The sequence below is a fragment of the Lygodium microphyllum genome, chromosome 15 (assembly GCF_053477565.2).
Source record: "Lygodium microphyllum isolate KBCC chromosome 15, Lygodium_microphyllum_v1.1.10, whole genome shotgun sequence".
Lineage (NCBI taxonomy): Eukaryota > Viridiplantae > Streptophyta > Polypodiopsida > Schizaeales > Lygodiaceae > Lygodium > Lygodium microphyllum.
In genome coordinates, this window is record NC_141149.1 from 97,116,365 (window position 1) to 97,136,635 (window position 20,271).

At 40.3% G+C, this 20,271-nt stretch overlaps 1 pseudogene; it reads left to right on the forward strand.

Moving 5' to 3' along the window:
- Nucleotides 1–11,457: 11,457 nt before the first annotated feature.
- Nucleotides 11,458–12,238, forward strand: LOC148024801 (uncharacterized; annotated as a pseudogene).
- Nucleotides 12,239–20,271: the final 8,033 nt, after the last annotated feature.

The window sequence follows — 20,271 nt, forward strand, 5'->3', positions numbered from 1 at the left end:
CCTAATTCTTCTAGATTGCAACTCCCAGAGAACCTAAAGGTTTATAATCTATTCCATATCAGCCTATTGAAAAAGTATGTACCTAATCCTAACCATGTACTTGATGACCAACAAGTTATAATGCCGAGTCAAGGAGTCCTTGAACTAAGGCCTAATAGGATCTTAGATGTTAGGGAGAGACAACTGAGATACAGAACCTTGAGAGAATGCCTCGTCCAATGGAAAGATTATCCCGAGGAGGATGCCACTTGGATAGATGAAAGCACTCTCAACCATCAATATCCCCAGTTTATCTCGAGATGAGGACATCTCAATTCCTCCAAGGGGGAGAGAATGTAATTACAAAGTCGTGTGAATTCTTGGGCAAAAGACAATGCCGGCATTGGGTCACGGACGGTGCGAATTTAAAACACGATGTATCATAATCTCCATTGGTAGAACCGAAACTATGGTTTAATGAAATCGCATATTTCCGTGTGGACCTCCTCTTGGGAGGAGGTCAAGAGGAAATTGAGAACATTTATGGAAAAATTTTTCTTTTAATCTTTTTTTTCTCCCCAGCCGAAGGCTGTGCTGGAGGAGGAGGAATAAAGCACGGGCACGTAAGCCTTGCGAAGAAGGTCATGGATGAGTGAAGACGGTTAAATCAGCACCGTGTTGGATGCCAAGGGGGAAGGTGAATGCCATGCAAATGGTGCGTGGAGGGAGGGAGGTACCTCTCCCTCTCCCTATAAAACCCATCACCATGGGAGCTAGAAGGGGGAGAGCCAGGAGCCGTGGTGCCGCTAGTTTGAGTGAGAAATCGGACGCCGCCAGTCTTAAAGGAGAGAGGGGATTCTGAGAAGGGTAGACTATGCCAGAACCGCCATTAAATGAGATAGGGAGGAGGTTGTGAGATTCGGACGTGGCCGTGTGAGAGAGGGAAAGCTAGGAGAGCGTAACACTGCCGCACCGTGAGGGAGGAGCACCGCCGAGACCCGTCATGGCCACCATTTCGGCCTGATTCGCCAACAAGTCGCCATAAGCAAATCATCTCTTCTTTATTTTTTTCCCCCCGTGGTTTCTGTGACCATAGAAGCTTCCAAGAAGCTTCTAAGGGGAGGGATCTAATCCCCCTTTCATATTGCAAGTCCCACAAGGGTTCATTTTAACCCCGGGGTCCCTTAGAATCCCCTTTCTATTGGCCTTCACAAGCACCCTTTTTTCCCCCTTTTTCATTTCACCAAGGCCCTTTAAAAGGCTCATTTACCCCAGGAGCTAAGCCCTTCTTCCCCCCTTGGGTTCCCCACAAGGAATCTCTCCTTAAAGTTATTTAACCCCTTTACAAGCGGCTTTATACACGTCCTTTTTCTCCCCTTGCATTCTTACACAAAGGGAGTCTCACCCCAAGAGTTTTACATCCATTCCCTTGCAAATTTCCACCCAACCCCATTTCTTGAAATTTCCATCCAAGTCCCCTTAAAGTTTGACTTATCCTGGGTATTAAACCTTTTTCCCCCTTTTAGCATTTCACAAAACCTATTTAAAAATACCTCCCTTGGACTTCCATGAGCCTTCCCAAATTGTTCCTTCTAACCCTGGTCTCCTTTTAAAAGCCTTCCCTCTCAAATCCATTCCCTACTTCATGGAGGCAGCCTTTCAGGCCTTCTAAAGCCGGTTCCAAAAGACGGAGAAATTATTCAAGAAAGTCGAATCACAAAGGAAGTTTCGCATGCGAAGGAGACGGCCAAGATCATAAATCTGCGTCCAAGTCGAAAAGGCCGAATTCGCGATGGCTCCTAAGAAGACACAAGGCGCAAACGCAGGAGGATCATCTCCTAACATCCATGTGGACATTTCACCACAAGTCCAAGTTTTCTTCCTAATTTTGTTTTACGTCGTAATATTCAATTGTGCATGATTCATTTACGAAAATTAGGATGCATTTTTTTAAAATTGAAATACCTTGGCTAAATTAAAGGAAATAACTTCGATCAAGGAATCGGTCATTTGTATTAAATGAATGAAATAGAAGAGCATAAGATCTCTATGCATTCCTAGCAAGTGGTTTTTAAGCATTGCAAGATAACAAACTTAGACTAACTAAATGCAAGTCAAAATAATGATAGTACACTTCGATTATGCATGGAAGGAATAAATCACATGTTGCATTATTGAACATCTTTTCTTCGAAATGATTCTTGAAAGAAGGTTGCTAGCAACCATAGGAAATTGCTAGGCATGGAAGTGGTTCTTAAATCTGCGTAAAGTAGATTAAAATCTAGTCAATTGGCTTAAATCTCAATCAGCTCATTCAGCATCATACGAATATCTCAGTTAGAAAATAAGTAGGAAAAATGTTGCATGGTTCACATAAAACCCTAATGCTTAGTAGCATAAATCTTGAATGCATGTTATAGAAGGATCACTAGGAATTATGCCATAACTTAACTCACGTTTTGATCTTAGTCGGAAAAGTTAGGGATTGTAAAACTACTCATACATAGACAATACATCATGTGGTTTAGGAAGGGTTAATTCAATGCAACATATCCCAAAGAGCTAGCTAGGGTTTAGCACGTTGAGGACATGACCTAATCGCTCTTATTGTTGCCAAAGCTGAAACTCTTAAACCTAAAGACTTGCCCACATTCACAAAATGTAGGGACAATAGGATATACTTGCGAGAGACGATCTAGGGTTTCTACCCTAAGGATCGCTCGCAAAAAAGATGAAACTCGGTTGGAATTTAGAACTTTAGGACCGACAATGTCGGCCTAGTGCAATTAGGAACGGATTGTTATATCTAATCATGATTTCGTGATTAGAAGACTCTAGTCGATGGGTAAATAGTCCCATAATTTTGATGCGACACTTGCGCAACAAGTTGCAGAGTCGCATGATCTTGTGATTTGATCACAAGGGAATGGCCAATTCCTCGGAATGAGATTCACAGATTCTTACGCATGTTTATCTTGCAAGAGGATGAATAATCGTCCTGATAAAGTACATTTCTTGAGTAAAGTGACCAAGATATTGGGATTAGATATTTTCTTGGAAGCAAAAGACCAATCAATAAATTGAAATAACATATTTACTACTAATAGAACTTAAGGTTTTGGTTAAGTTGGGTTAATAGGGTACGGACCTAACCCAAGGATATAAGGGTTAACATACAAACCCTTGGGGATCTTGCCAAGTCACAATTGATCCCAGATCAAGTGCTGGATACATTCGGAAAGAAGGATTCACTCCTTAGCAGTTGGCTAAAAATAAGGACCAATGGAATTGGTTGTGCTTGTAACAGCTTTAAGAGCACTTTTTTGCTTTGTTTTCTCAAAGAATTAAAAGATGAAAAGATATCGAATGCTTCAGGTTGAAGGCTTGAAGGGAGAGGCAGCTTTAGTTACCCCCGACTTCCTGCCTAACCCTAACCAAGGGGGTTGTTAACCACGTCGGGAAGGTGGACCGAACCCGCCGCGAGAGGTCTCTCTATTGAGTGCTACTTGGAACAGGAGGGCGCTTGGGTGCCAGAGGGGGCTCTGGCCATAAATCCCTCGCCTTGCGGGCCCTGCACAAGAGGCCAACGTGATTCGGGATTGGATCTCGAGGCCCGCATACTAGTCTACGGGCGAAATCTTGGATTAGTAATCACTGTGGATTGCTGGATAGCCTTCGGGTGGATTGTGGATAAGCCTATGGGCTGAATTTTTATAAATGTATTTCAAAGATAAATATGATAACCTGTTGAAAAGGAACTTGTTTGACATTGCTTTTCTATGTCAAGTTCTATGATTACGTGAAGGAACCAGTGCCTAACGGGCTAATTAAGGAAGCTGATTGATGCATGTCCAACTAAATGTGGTAGGTAATTAGATAACTAAAACAACCTAAGGAAAGTGCGATGGATGTGGCCATGGGTCCGTCCTACGGATGGGTGGTCCCGGTTGGCCGAGAACTTTTCTCAAATCATGATGGACAACAAGAAGATTGTTTCAAAGGATGCGAATAGCAAGGGCGCTAACCTAGAATCTAAGTTACAATAATCCCAATTTACAATGTTTTAGGGGAACGGAATGCGGCTATGCCTAATGGCAGAGAGGTCGAGCCTTGCATCCCTCTCATTTCCCATTCTCCTTGAACCAAGTGCAGTGTGAATCCGCTTCGACCATGGCGTTTTCTGCATAAAGTAGTTCGCTTGGGGTTCAACGCTAGTTGCCATTTAGGAAATGACCATTAGGGAAAACCTTGATTCAAGTCAATCCTAAGTGGGAACGGACAGAATACTTTCGCTATGTAGTAGACGTGGAAAGTCCTAGATCGCAAACCTCGTGACATTTCATGGGAGTGCTGGGCGAAACTTTCTAGATATTCTTTCCGATGGATTGCTTAAACGTGTCTTGAAGATTATAGGCGGACACGTTACACAGGTACAGCTTAGTAGTGTCGCTTAGGCTGACATTGACACTGCTATTACCCAAGCAAAAGGAGTAGAGTCGTGCTTGCAAGTGGCTTATGTAGTAAGGATAAATTGTAATGGTAGTAATTTGGCACTAACCAATGGGAGTCAAGGGGACCCCATGTCAAGTGTGAATGGCAGGGGGAGTATCATGCCGAATCTGCCTATGTTACCCACTTCTCCCAATAGCATGACTATGCCTATAACAAGTCAAACAGGCCCACTACATGGTGGAGGCCAAATAATGAATCCTAATGTTGTCCTACTAGATCCATAGCCAATTCCTAATCAAGTGGTTAGGCTGATGGGACGATAGACAGACGATCGCAGCTATGAGTCGAGTGCCTCTAATGTCCTTGGTGAAGTTAAGGACATGATGAAGCACTACACTGATATGATTTCTAAACAATATAGACAAATAGTTGTGGATGTCAATTTTCTTAAGAAGTAACAAAATAGCCTGGTCTAGTTAACCATCGCGCACAAGGAAATAATCTCTAGCAAGATGAGAGACCAAGACAAATACTGCAACGAGGAAAGGCTATTGTAGAGGAGTTGCCTCACAGTAGTGGAGTCAACCTTATTGAGGCTGTATGTGTCGATTACGTTGAAATTTCTAATCTATGAGCCATAACAAGAGGTCAAAAGATTGAGGGTGACAAAGGAACTGTAAAACCTATCAAGGGAAACCCTAAGCAAGAGGCTAGGGGAAAGCAAGTTCTCAATCTTGATATGGAAGGTGGACCTTTAAGGCCTGTTGATAGTAATGTTGATCTCGAGAAGGATAAGGGATTTCTAAGAAAGAAGACAAAAGTTAAAAAAGAGGCACTAAAGCCAGTCCAAAGACCAAAGGAGAGAATGGTTTGGCGCGAGAAGAGAACTTTGGCTAACTACCACGACTTTGACCTAGCAACTTCTCTTTGCAAAGTTAAACCAGATGTGAACCTCTTGCAATTGATTAAAATTTCTCCAAGAGTATTCAAGGAATTCAAGAAATTCTTGCGTATTGGATATATCGTAGAACCTTTGGGCATAGCTAGAGTGGGAGAAGATTGGTCGATCATGTGGAAAAACATTGCCCTAGGGTTCCAGTATATGTAAATGGAATATTAGTAGAGCATGATATCGTGGACATTGGGTCATCCATCAATATCATGAGTTCAGACTTGATGGAGAGGCTAGGTCTCAAAATTCAAAAAAACAGCTTTACACTTCTTAGGATGGGGGATGACAGTCTAAGACTACTAGAAGGTTGCATCACTAAAGTCCACGTTATAATTGCAAGCATGGAATGCTATTTGAACTTTAGGGTGATAAGGTTTGCAAGACATCCTAGCTATCGAGTTTTGCTAGGTCGGCCATGGATCTTACAAATAGACTACCAAGTCGATATACCTATTGGTCGAGTAAATCTAGGTAGAGGTGCCAATTGTGTAATAGTGGATGCTTACCTTGAGTCACCTCAGACTGAGAGGGCTCCTTTATCCTCTACCAAACTAGAAACAATAGAATATCATTTGGTAGTGAGACGTCATCGAGCGATGGATCTAAAGAAGGGTCCACTAGAGAAGACATTTATCAGATAACATTGAATGAATAGATAGAGCCTCAAGTTCGAATAAGAGACACGGACATAATTGAGTTGGACCTTGGTACACTTAATGATTCAAGGCCAATTAAATTAGGTTTCATGCTCAGTTCAGAAGAGAGAGAGGACTATGTGTCCCTGATTCAGGAGTTGTGCGACATCTTTGCTTGGAGCTATGAAAAACTTAGGGGCATTCCCCCTAGTCTGGCTATGCATACTATTTCTGTAAAGTAAGGAATCCGCCCTGTATGTCAAAAAGTAAGGGATAGATTGTTTAAGGAGCTGCAGAAGTTGCGAAAAGTGGGTTTGATATCCCTTGTTCAGCATACTGAATAGTGTTAGCCAATGTGATTAGAAAGAAGAAGAACAATCAAATCTAGCTTTGTGTACATTATAGAGAGCTAAATAAGAAGATAGTCAAGGACTACTACCCATTGCCCTTTATTGACCAAATTTTGGATCAATTAGTGGGTAGGGAAGTATATTCGTTCATGGATTGTTTTGCAGGGTACAATCAAATGGCAATTACTGAGCAAGACAAGCTTAAAACAACATTTATTATGTCTTTCCTACCTTTGCATACCATGTGATGGCATTTGGTTTATGTAATGCACCTTGTTCGTGGCAAAGAATAGACGACAAGACCTTTGGTGACATCTCCCTAGAGGAGTTGAAAGTATTCACTGATGACCTAGGGGTAGCCATCACTAGAGAAAGGCAGGTGTTTTGAGTGTTGCAGACAATTCTACATAGCTCTTAACCCACGGAAGTACGTCTTTGGAGTGCCTTATGGGCTACTGTTAGGCCATGTGGTTAGTTCAATAGGGATTGTGACTGACCCCAAAAAGATCAAGGTCATAGTCGACATGAGTCTGCCATGTACTCCAAAGGAAGTACATAGCTTTCTATCATCGATAGGGTATTATCGGAGATTTATCAATGCCTTGGCAAAAAGAGCGTTGCCACTGATGAACCTATTGTCCTTCAATTGTCAATTTACATGGAATGATGCTTGCAAAGTATCTTTTGATGATGTGAAGCAAGAGCTTGCCAAAGTACCTATTTTTAAAGCACCTAAAAGGGGAAAAACTTTCTATATATTTTCAACAGCCACTATGTACAGTATCAGCTACTATTGCTTATCCCAAATTTGGGAGGAAAAGTGGTACCATCCGATAGCCTTTGCTAGTTGGAAGTTGGGCATATCGAAAATTAACTATACCTATATGGAGAAGTTGTGCCTTGCGATGGTATTTGCAACCAAAAAGTTTAGGCATTACATTCTTTATGAGAAGGTGGTTTTTTATACAAAGGCGGAAGGGCTTCGATTGTTACTAAATAAGTTACTGCCACCTGATCGTTTAGAAAAGTGGTTAATCAATTTGCAGGAGTTTGATTACAAGATCAAGAGCAAGCCATCAAAGCTACAGGGAATTGTTGAATGTCTTGTGGATTTCAGAGAGCCCAAAGAGGTCGTGGTTGAATGAAGTGACGTAGAAACTTTGTTCAAGATTGATACGGCATTTATTCCCTCCTAGTACACTACTAATGCACTATTTATCTATGAGAGAGAATGGAGGTACTTTATCCAAATCCAAGAAGAGGATATTTAAACAGCAGGCATTGAAATTTTCCTTGATCGCAAGAACACTATATCTGCAGGGTGCTGATGATATCTATCGTCGATGTGTGATGCGTGATGAGGTTCCATTTATCTTGGAGGAGTACCATGACTACTTGTGGAGGTCTGGGCAGTTGATAGCACAGAAGGCTTTAAGAGTTGGATATTGGTGGCCGTCCATCTTGCAAGATTCATTCGAGTATGTTAAGAGATGTGATACATGTCAAAGACATGACAATCGAGATAATAGGAAGCAATCACTTACACCTATTATGGCTATCCTTCAATTTGAGAAGTGGGGCATCGACTTTGTGGGTCCTATTACCCTGTCGTCTACTATTCAGAAGAGATATATTATAGTAGCCACTGATTACTTTACAAAGTGGTCAGAAGCACAGGCGACGAGGTAGGACAATGCAAAAGAGACTGATAGTTTCCTACTTGAGCAGATTATCTGTCGTTTTGGTCTGTAAAAGGAAATAGTATCGGACCGTGGAACTCACTTTTTAAATAAGGTGATTAAAAGTCTGACTGAAACTTAGAAAATTAAGCATAACAAGACTACCCCCTATAATCCGCAGGTAAATGGACAAGTCGAAAATACCAAAAAATAGCTCGTGGATATCCTATCCAAGATAGTCTCCGAAAAGAAACATGACTGGGATACAAAATTATATGTGGTAGTTTGGGCATATAACACAACGTTTAAACGAGCCATTGGCCACACCCTGTTCAAATTAGTTTATGGGTAGGAGTGTGTCTTGCCCTTGGAAATTGAGTTGCCGACCATAAGATTCGCAAATAAATCATTCTTTGGGTGATGAAGATACCCTATTCGAGCGATTTACAACTATAGTCCACTTGGATGAGCTCAAATTGCAGAGTTTGTTGCCCCACGAAGTGGCTAAGAGTTGGATGAAGCAGTTGCATGATCTAAAATCAAAGAAATGTACCTTTAAGAAAGGACAGATAGTTCTATACTACGATGCGCGTAGGGAGCTATTTCCAAGGAAGTTGGAACCTAGATGGGATGGCCCTTACAAGATAGTTAGGATAGGTAAAAATAACTCCATGGTTTTATTAGCTGATCTACAGGGAGTGGAATTTAAAAATAAGGTTAATCTTAATAAGATTAAACCTTCTTATTTTTGAATATGCTAATGCACTAAATGCATTGCAGGTCCATGCTGGAATTGACTTGAGACTTGCAGGAGATCTTAAACTGGTTGATGCGGAGGTTAATACCTTATTTGGAGCATCCATATCTAGAGCAAAGATATCATCAGGGGAAGCTTATCTGGTGGAGCAAAGGGTACAAAGTTATTAAGCAATAAGACACTACCCCATCACTGTTTACCAATCTTGACAAGCATCCCTACAGAGTTTAATGAAGAAGGTGGGATGGAGTCGTCAGTTCATCCTCTAAATGTGTTGAATTTTGATTATCATCATTATGAATAGGGGGAGTTCTTGATGGCTGGGTGTGTAAACCCATTGTGGACGTACACGTTATACTTTGATGGAGCATCTAGGGGCCCTAATAAAAAAGGGAGTGTTGGAGTAGTTATTTGAGATCCCCAACGTAGAGTTATAATGAAATTAGCTCTTTATCTCGAGGTAGGATTCAATGTCAATATGGCAGAGTATAAAGCCTTGATTATGGGACTAAATATTGCCAATAAAGGTGGCATTCGGCGGTTGTTAGTAAAAAGGGATTCCCAACTGATCGTAAATCAATTAAATGCGATATATACAGTTCAGAATCCTATCCGTTGTATGTATCATCAAACTGCTATAACCCTACTTGATGAATTTGAGAGTGTCTCTCTTCAACTGATTCCACATTATTGGAATCAGTTTGCGGATTCCTTAGCTAATTTTGCTTATGATGAGGAGGACCTCTTCTTGAACTGTGGTCCTAGTCCAGATGTTGTTATGGATAAAGAGGTAGGACCTAGTCTCTTGTGGGGAGTTTTATCAGACCACACGTTATATGGCAGGCAATGGTTTATATGGGTAATGCAAAGACTAGTTGAGACCCATCTACTACTACTATCTTGGACCCATAGGTTGGTCAGACGACATGTTAGGCGTACACCTCTTGCTATATATGCAAGAGGGATGGGTCACAACTTGATGCATTTAGTCTAGGGCACAAAGCCCTAATTTTTTCCTTGGAATAGAGCGCATTTTCATATATCTGCCTTCTTCCAAGGAGGGATCTATATGAGCTGGCATGTTTGATTTCTTTAGGCCAAGAGGGTGAGTTGCTTTAAGCATTTAAATGTTTGCCTTCTTTAGGCCAAAAGGGCCCATCAACTTTGTAGTGACATGATTTATTTCTTTAGGCCAAGAGGGCCAGTTAGTTTGCAGTGAAATGTACTATTTCTTTAGGCCAAGAGGGCCCTATGTCTGTTTTGTGCAGGTATGTTTAATGCTTTTTTGTTTTAGTGATTGCAGCATAGAGGTTGACGAAGTCACTGGAGGGAGCCTTTTCTGTAAATAAGCTTCTTCTGGCCATTCCAAGTGATTTCGTCCCCTTTTCGAGTCTTTTTCTCTTAAGCCAATAATGATACATGTGTATATAAGGGTGCTTTCTTTCCATTTGTTGGAGATCGGAGATCAAGGCATGAATCCCTAGGTTTAGGTTATGTATGTCTAGGAGAAGATCTAAGTAGTCATTGCCTCATGTACTAGCATTGTTAGGCACTGAAATACCTATTTTAGACGGGAGTTCTAGTGACCGTATTGTGTTGACCTACTAGGTGGCTGTTCTAGGAGTTTCTGTTAGTGTGGGGCAGTTAGAGAAGCCTACCAAAAATAACCAAAAGGAAAAAACCCTAAATATTTGAAGGAAAATATATGAATATACTCAGGTGTGTAAAAGGGGTTCTAATCCCTATACAAATAGAGAAGAAAGAACAATCTTTGAGTAGTTGTTCATTGCCTTGCCAAGGCCTGGTAGGTTCCTAGGGATGAGACTCGGGGCCGATGCCTTATCTTCCTGGGGATGGCAACTAGTTGAAAAGAAAAGTAAATAAAAGAAGGATTGGAGTGAAAATAAAAGTGAGCATTAGAGAAGGATTAAGTGTCGCCTTGGGTGGGCTTGGTAGATTCTTGGGTATCGAGATAGGGCCTGAGGTCGATGCCTTATTCTCCCTGGGCCACTACGCTCAGCTCCCTCCTTTTTACACGCCCGAGTATGGAAAATACGGGGCTATAAGGGAAATGTGCTAAAAGACACAATCTATTAATCAGGCTATAGGAGTCTATTAGCTATATATAGTCTGTCTATATATAGCGCCCCAGGTCTCCTCTATATATTCCTATCATGTGTGCTCAATTGACACACTTCTCGGGTTCCACTTCTGGTGTCTCATATCTCTCTTCTCTCCTCTCTTCCTTTCGTCTCTCGTCTTCCTCCTCGCAGCGCAGTTTTCAACATGGTATCAGAGCTTGCACCTGTGTACTCCTCAAAAAACACCTTCACATCGTATCCGCCGTGCTTCCATATCCAAGTTCCTGTTTTAGGCTTTGGGACCTCTGTCTCAACAATCACGGCCTGTGCACGGACCCCCATCAATCTAGCCACCTTCAATTGTCTCTGATTTTTGGAAGGGAGGCCTTGGACGAGCAATTGCAAGCGCGTGCCGGTGTTGTCAGCTACTAGCAGAGACACGCGAGCAGAGAGGCGCGAGAAGCTGATTGTTGCGGTTGGCTTGACTGCTTCTGCTTCCCTTGCTGCTATAGATGCAACAGCTACTGTGGGATTGTAGGTGAGGAAAGTAGCCATGGTTGGGAGGGATTTCGATGGGATCGGATCAAAGATGTCACAAGCCTCCGCCCCGCTCACACGATAGCATTGCTCTCAGCCCGCACTCTGCACAAGCCTTCCCAGCCTTCCTAGCATAGCTGTTCGAGCCATTACCAAGGGTCTGATTTTGAGCTATTACCAAGGGTTTGATTAAGGCACGTGCTATTGCTGCTGTTGCACCAACATGGGCCGCGGTCCAATGCTTATAGTCTTTGGAAGAGGGCCTGAAATCGGTCCAATGCCTATAGTCTTTGGAAGAGGGCCTGAAATGGAAAGCATGTATGGTTTATTGCGGGGCTCGCTATAATCTCCTAGGCTTGATTGGATGATGTACAATTTCATGGTTAGCAGTCCCAAAAACATCCGGACTGGATGATGTACAATTTCATGGTTAGCAGTCCCAAAAACATCCGCACAGTACCTCTCTCATGTTTATGCTGATCCAAACAATGTAACACCATCTTTATTGGAGAGTAGGCTTGCCTTAACCAAGCGTGAAGGTGCATGCTATGCATTTGCTGCTTTCTTGACAGGATTGCTTCTCTGTGCAAACAAGAGAGGAGTTTCTTGCTCTTTGCAGATCTCAAAGGAAAAGTCCCTGTGTTGATCTTGTCAGCAAACAAAGCTCCAAAGTGATTCAAAGCAGAGATGGAAGCTTTGCAAGGGACCAAGGGTGTCTCCAAGTATGTGGAAATATCCGGTGCCCTGCTTCCTCAGGAAGAATACCCAGATCTTGTTTCAAATGAGCTGAATGGATTTCTGAGTGCTCTATTGTAATCTGAGCTCTGTTGATGGCTATGTTTTGTCTTTGAACGGGGATGCATGTCAATGTATGTAAGAATTCAAGGTAAAAATACATTGTTTAAAATGCAAATATTTGACAAGACTTGTAAATCATTTTGAGCGGTCTCAGTAAGGATGAGTAGAGCAAAGTTTCAAGACATTTCTTTAGCTCTGTTGACAATGTATTTAGCTGATTTGTCCTGAAGCTGATGGCCTCTAAGCTCAAGAAAAGGTAGTATGAAGAACCAGCCAGGACTATCGAACAAGGAAAAGAAACTGCCCAGAGTGATGGGTCTAAGAAAACAAAGTTACCAATAGAGGATTTTGACAATAGTTCTGGCAAGCCACCCAAGCAGTTAGCTGAGATTACTCAATGGAGCGATGATGAGCTCCCAAATCCTCTAGCCAGGACTAAGGAACAGGGAAAAGGAGTTGTCCAAACTAACGAGACACAGAAAATGGGGGGACTAGTTGAGCTTTTGGGCAAAATTTCTAGCACAAAAAGACTCAAAAGGTTGGATAGAACATGTAGAGGTCTATGGAAAACAGTGAACGGTTGGAAATAGTGAATGGTTGGAAACATTCAGTGGTCCTCCTTGGCAAGGTCACCAAGGAGGAGAGTCCTGCTGCAATCAAGCTCTGCTGTTCATTTGGCTTGTGAGCTATCCTATCTATACATGGAAAAATGTTGGTGTGGCTCTTGCCTGCCATTGATGAGCGTCTATATTCTAGCTGATGACACATTATTTCATTTATATTCTTTCTAGCTGATGAGGGTCTATATTCTAGCTGATGACACATTATTTCGTTTATATTCTTTCCAGTCGATGAGTGTCTATATTCCAGCTCATGACAAATTGTTTTATTTATATTCTATTCATGGGGCCCCACATGTGTTATGTTGTCTATAGAGCGGCGTCGCGAACCGTCTCTATAGACCTTGTGTTGTTCTAATGTCACTGTAACGTTTTTCTTTAAGTTTTGATTTGACAGATATATTGCTTACATCCCAAGTTCAGTTGAAGGAATTTCTTGGAGATTTTTTTTTTGCAGTGATCACTTCCGGTGCCTCATATCTCTCTTCTTTCCTCTCTTCCTTTTGTCTCTCATCTTCCTCACAGCATAGTTTCCAACAGAGTCTTCCCCTAGTAGGAGCTCCTAGTTGAGTGGACCTTATTTAGGTAGGTAATTCAGACAACCACTTAGGATTACCTCTCTAATCGTTCTTTTTCGCTTGGCCATGTTGGAGCAGTCGGTTAGTAACTAGCTTTGGGCTTTCTAATAGATTGTGCTCGGCCTACTCCTCATGGATTTCATGCCTTGGTTTTGTCCAAGGCTAAGGTGAGAGTTGTGATGTGTTTCATTGTGTATTTATTTTGTATAAGCTTGATGCTCTTTGTGATTGTGTTTATGTGCATATCTGTTCCTGAGATTTGAGGGGTTGAGTCGCCCTATCCTGCGGTCGTCAATGACAGATGATTTTTGATGCCGAGAAGTGCTTAAAAATAGCCAAGAAATTTGAATTTCAAGGAAAAAATAGATTTCATTGAAGGTGGCAGTTGCAATTTCAGTATGATTTTAAGCGGCAAAAGCCCAAAAGTGCTTTAAAGACCCACCGAGCGACGGTTGGGGAAACTTCATAATTTTTTTGACTGTCTTATGAGACTCCATGAGATGCCTAGTAGTGGGGGACTTCGAGATGGACGCCTAGGAATTTTTAGAGCACGAATTGAATGCCAAATAGTTGAATGGGGATGCCCGAGAGGCCAAGACCCGAAAAGGCCAAGTGTAAATGAGTTTTATGGGCCCAAAGGGTGTGAACTTTGGGGGCTCCCTTTGGGGGCCCCTAAAAAATCTGATTTTTTTGGGGGGGGGGAGACCTTTTTTTTTCCACATGAAAGAAAATGGATGCCATGGATGCATGAGGTGACGTGTGAGAAAGACAGGCTATAGGGAGGCTGCAAACAACCCCCCTTCATATCATATCCCTAATCTACATCGTGCCTTTGCTCTCCATCGCCTCCTTCCACTCATGAGATGGCTGCCTGGACAAGGAGATACAAATTCAGTATTTCCCTCTCCTCCCTCTCTCTCCCCTGAAGGGGCACTTTATGCCCATGAAGAATGAAGACCGATTGAAGGATACTTGCCCAGCATGAACCAGATGGCTCCAAGATCAAGAGGAGGCTGAGAGGAGATGTTTAGCGTTGAATATTTGCTATTGATTAGTCCATTGGAAACCCAAAAAAATTAATTACAAAACCCCAACACGCAAATAAGAAGTATGCCTCATTTTTACAAATGAAATTTGCTTCTTGTTGATGTTTGATGGTTGAAATGGAATTCATATGGAACAAATTTTTTTTTGGATCTTGTTTTCATTATGAGTGAGGGTTGTGAAAAAAAAAATTGCAGATCTGTAATAATACATAGTCACAATAATTAATTTATAGACTGAAAAACAACTTTTTAGTGTAAAAATGAAGGTTTGATTGGTTTCGGGTGGGGAAAAGAGATTTGCATGGGATAAAATTCTAAGACAAAACATCTTTCAACTTTCATGATTAGTCACTAATCATAAATCACAAAATAATCTATTTTACTGCACAAATAAATAGAGAAAAATAGTAAAAAAAGAGAAAAATTAGGATTTTTGCGTTACAAAAATCTAAAAAATTATGATTCATGGTTATGGCTATATAACAAAGCTTAGGCATGAAGTTTTGTTTCAGTTTAACTTTTTTATGTGTTATAGTTCACTTTTTTTTCATTGTATGTGAAAAATATATACAAAATAATACCCTACACCTATGCAACGCAGCATAACCTAAACATTAGAGGAAAAGGGTGAGGTTAAGAGATTAAAAGGGCTGAGAGGGTTTAAATTTTTTAAAGCATTTGATTGTCCATTACATTTAGAATTGTGATAATTCAGTCTAAGGAGCTAGTAGCATGAGAGATCGGTGCTAATCTCCATACATCGAAGCATACGTTTAGTGAAAATCATGAAAGGGCTATTTTTTCCACATCACAAAATGCTAATTTATTGAATATTTTTTTGTGAACTAGGATCATATGCACTATGCATGATGCATGGTATGGTATCAGCCCTGGATTGCATAGCAATTGTCTTCTTAGGATATGACTTATATGTGAAGTGGAAATGAGCATTTCTCCTATAGGGCAGTTGTACGTTTTCCTTGGGATTTTTTGGTGAGGATTTAAATATTTGTGGGTCCTACAAAACAAGAAAATAGTGGATTTTGTGCATTATGTCTTATATGTTAGAGCGACGCATCTTGGGGCCAATCCCCGAGGTGTAGGAGAGTCGTAGTGGAGCCGCGGCAATCAGTCGAGAGGTGCTTCTTGATGTTTGTGTGATGAGGCACTATGCCTACATGTTATGGGATCTCCCTCTGAGGAGAAGGGAAGGTAAACATTGGACTACATATAATATACAAACGCATAGTTAAGTCTATCTAGTGTACATCGGTGTATTATGGACACTCCTGGCCGACGAGGTCATGTGGTGGGGTTTTCTATTTTGTGCATGAGGTCGGCTAATGCCATAGCCAGTGCCAGCCCATTTTAGGTCCCATGAATTTGCTATGAATGTGACTCTTCATTTACTCTAATCAATTGCTAAAATTACTACCACGTCTGTGGTTGCTTCTTTTGTGATAACTGTATATACTGAACACCCTTCATGGTATTGCTTGTTGACCTTCCTCTTAGTATTGCTTGTCAACCTTCTCGCCCAACTATTACTCCATCATCATCCAGTTTCAGCCTGGAAGGCTTCTATTATGTTCAAAATTATATGCTAATGGTACTATCAGAGAAGTATTAAGCCCACCCAAACTGACTTTTGACGCTGTGTACAATGTCTTCTAACATGCCACCATTTGGAAATCTGTCTCTCTTCCAACTTCCTATGCACTTCAGTGAAAATAGAGTGGAAGTCAGCCACCCTGGCTTGAAGAATTTTTGAACTTCAAGAAAATATCACAAATCTGCATGCTTTTATCCAATCTCTTCAAAAAAAACTTAGTGGAGTGTATTTTGAGAAGGGAACAATAACTTGCTCTGATATCATGTAAAGAATAAGAGAGAGAGATGGAAAAAGACTGGGCCACAAGGGTAGTAGCCATGCTCCCTGCTCAATCCATTATCTTCCACACAATAAACTATCTATACAATATGCACACATACAAAGATCAAGTAGCCTAGATGTAACCATGGTTAAGTCAGTATGACTTACCCTTATTCAACTAAGGTAGACAATTGAACTAAGGACTATGAGCTTGACTCTCAACACCCCTCTTACCTCTTTCACACCCACTTTGGCCCTTCTGTCTCGAGCACTCCCGTTTTTGCATCTGGTCTCCAAATTGAAGTCTAACAAATTTTGTATATCCATCTTAGAGCCTTGCACTACCTAGCACTTGTCCTCATCAATTTTGCTCCTTAGAAAAGTTTATAAAAAATTGTAACCACAATGAGGTTCATTTCCAAAAGAGTTTTGAAAGCCTGTCTTCTAGGGCCACTTAAATTAGTTACGTTCGTATCCATCACTTCTATTTCTACCTAAAATCGATAAATTTGAGCATATTTTTTGTCCTTGGTCTCAAAATCCCATTCTCATTGGCAACCAGTAGAAAGGGTGACTTAGCCTGTCGAGACCATGAATTTATTTGCACATAGATAAACCATAAGGAGAAATAAGGTGATTCAAATAAAAATACACAACAAAGCACAAACACAATTCTTACCCTACTCCTTGACAAAATCAAAGCATGAAGTCCATGAAGGATAGGCCTAGCATAATTTGATGGAGATTTGGAGCTAGTCGCTAACCAACTTCTCCAATACAAACTGACTAAAAAGTACTATCAAGAAAGTCATCCTAAGTGGTGGTTTGACCTGCCTACCTAACTTAGGATAACTAGACTAGTAACTCTTACTAGGCAAGGACTCCTATAGCCTGAGCTATTCAAAATCACATATTTTTCCATTTTACCACATTATTTCCTCTTTATAGTACTTTATACTCATGCATGTAAAAAGGAGGGAGGAGGTAAGTGTATTGTGACCCAAGGAGAATAGGGCATCGGTCTCAGGTTCAGTCTTAGTACCCAAGAACCTACCAATTTCTCACAAGGAAACACTAAATCCCTTTCCTTTTGCTCACTTTTATTTTCACACCAACCATTCTTTTTTTTTTCAGCTAAATACCACCCCCATGTAGTCAATCATCCAACAAAATGCCCTCCACAAGTGGAGTCATGACACTCTTCCAAGATAAATGGAACCTCATTAGGCATGACTCATTGGCAATAAACATTATCGATCCCTTGTCAACATAATGGAAAATATCAAGGCTTACTACCTAATTTTTCTCTTTCAAACCTTCGACAAAGTGGCTCCAATCTCTCTTGTGGATAGATAGTGCGTTATGGTAGTATACCACGATGGAATGGAGGTTGTATCAATTTTGAATAGACCCTCAAGGTCACTACCTTCAACCAAGACTTCCTTCGACTTCCTGAACACCACAAGACATTCAATGATCCCATACAACTATGGCAGCTTACTTCTAATTTCATTGTCAAACTTGTGCAAAATGATGAGCCACTTCACTAGGTAGATAGATAGTTACAACTTATTTAACAATAGTCTTAGCCCCTCTATCTTTGTGTAAAATACTACTTTTTCATACATGATGTAGTGCTTGAATTTCTTCAATGCAAAGGCTATTCCAAGGCACAATTTCTCCATGTAGGTATAATTAATTTTAGATAGCCCCAATTTGTGAGTAAAAAATTCAATCGGATGGTATCACTTCTCCTCCCAAATCTAGGCCAAACAGTAGAAGGTAATACTATAAATCATAGCCGTTGAAAATATATAAAATATATCACCTCTTTTAGGTGCTTTCAAGATTGTTGCTTTAGCCAATTCCTACTTCACATCCTCAAAGGATACTTGACATGGTTTACTTCAAACAAAAAATAGTTAAAGGTCAATATATTGGTCAATGGTAATGTCTTCTTAGCTAGTGCATTAATAAATCATTGGTAATATCCGATTGACAACAAAAAGCTTTGCACTTCTCTCGGAGTACGTGGCAAACTCATAGCAATGATAACCTTTATATTTTCAGGATCGGTCGCAATACTAAGCTGAGCTAACCACACCATCCAACAATCCATAGGCATTCCAAAGATGCAATTCCTTAGATTGAGAGCAATACAAAATTGCCTGCACTACTCAAAACATTTTCTTAGAATAATTAATTGTCTCTCCCTTGTGGTGGCTGTCCCTAGATCATCAATAAAGACTTTGAACTCCAATGGAAAAATATCATCAAAAGTTTTATTAGCCGTGCAATTGCAAGACCCTATCACATTGCATAATCCAAAATCCATAATATGATATGCAAATGTACCAAATATAGTGATAAATGCTATTTTTAACTTATCTTCCTTTGCGGTAGCTAATTGCTTATAACCAATGAAGAATTCCATAAATGAATAGATATCTCTACTCCCAAACTGATCTAGAATTTGAACAATAAATGACAGTGGATAGTAATCTTTAACTGTCTATTTATTAAGCTTCCTAAAATCTACACAAAGCCGTATTTGATTATTATTATCTTTTGATAATTACTAGTGAACACCACTTTGTGTTGTATAGAAAATATTAGGCCAACCTTACACAATTTTAGTAGCTCCTCAAATATTCTATCCCTTAGCTCAAATTGCATATGCCTCAATATTTGTTAGATAGGATGTGTAGCTTCATTTAGGGGAATAGTATACATAGCCAAACTAGAAGGGATGACTTGCAACTCATCATAGCTATAGAAGAAAATATCATGGACTAAGTAGAGATTCTAATTTAATCAATCATGGCTCATTCAACATATCAAGAGCTAGCTTAATCACATATGCATCTCTGATTTTGTCTTGAGATTTTATCTGCTTATATAGAGTCACTTGGTAGATATCTTTTATAGTGGACTCTCTCTTGATTCATCACTTGATGATGTCTCATTGCCAAAAGGATTCTCTAATCATCTAATTCTATCGGAGATAAAGATACTCTCTCACTTTGAGGAGATTCAGGATCTTGGCCACCTTGCAATCCTAGTAACTCTAAAGTCCAAAATGCATTCCACATTAGCAACAATCATGCAGACTTTGGTAATGCAACCTTCAAGCTATCTTAAACTATCATTAGCTATCTAAAGAATTGTGGAGGCATCCTTTTGGATTTTCAACCCTAGCATTTCCATCAATTTTTAACTCATAATATTGATAGAGGATCCACATCCACAATGTTATAATGCACTAATATACCATCAACATAGACTACCATCCTTGGACAATGCTTTTTAGCATGTTCAAACTAGTCATCTCCCACACTGGCTATTCCCAAGGGTTCAACAATATACCTAGTAATTCTTAAACTCTTTATGCACTCCTAGAGATAACTTGATCAACTACAAGAGATTCATATCAGGCTTTACCTCACAATAAGAATTGGCTCAATCAAATTCATGATAACTAGCAATGGTTCTCTTCTCTCGCTAAACCATTCTTTCGCTTGATTTGCTTAATAGACTTAGATACCTCTTTCTTGCCTTTAATCTTCTTCTTTGGTAGCTTCTTATTGGAGTTAGCTTTACCATCAACACCTTTTAGAGGATCAATTTCCATATCAGGGTTAAGGACTTGTGTCCCCTTATGATACTATTTAGGGTTTGCCTTGATAGGTTTTTCATTATCCATATTGCCTTCTTTAACCTTTTGTCCTCTTGTAATGGCTCGTAAATTGGAAGCCTTAGTGGTGTTGATATATGTATAGCTTTGATAAGGCTGATACCATTACCACTTTGGCAACTCCTCTACAATAGTTTTTCCTATTTTCTTTGGTCTCTCATCCTACTAAAGGTTACTCCCTTGTGCTTGATGATTTATTGGACCTTGCTACTTACTTCATTATTGAAGAGATGTTATCTT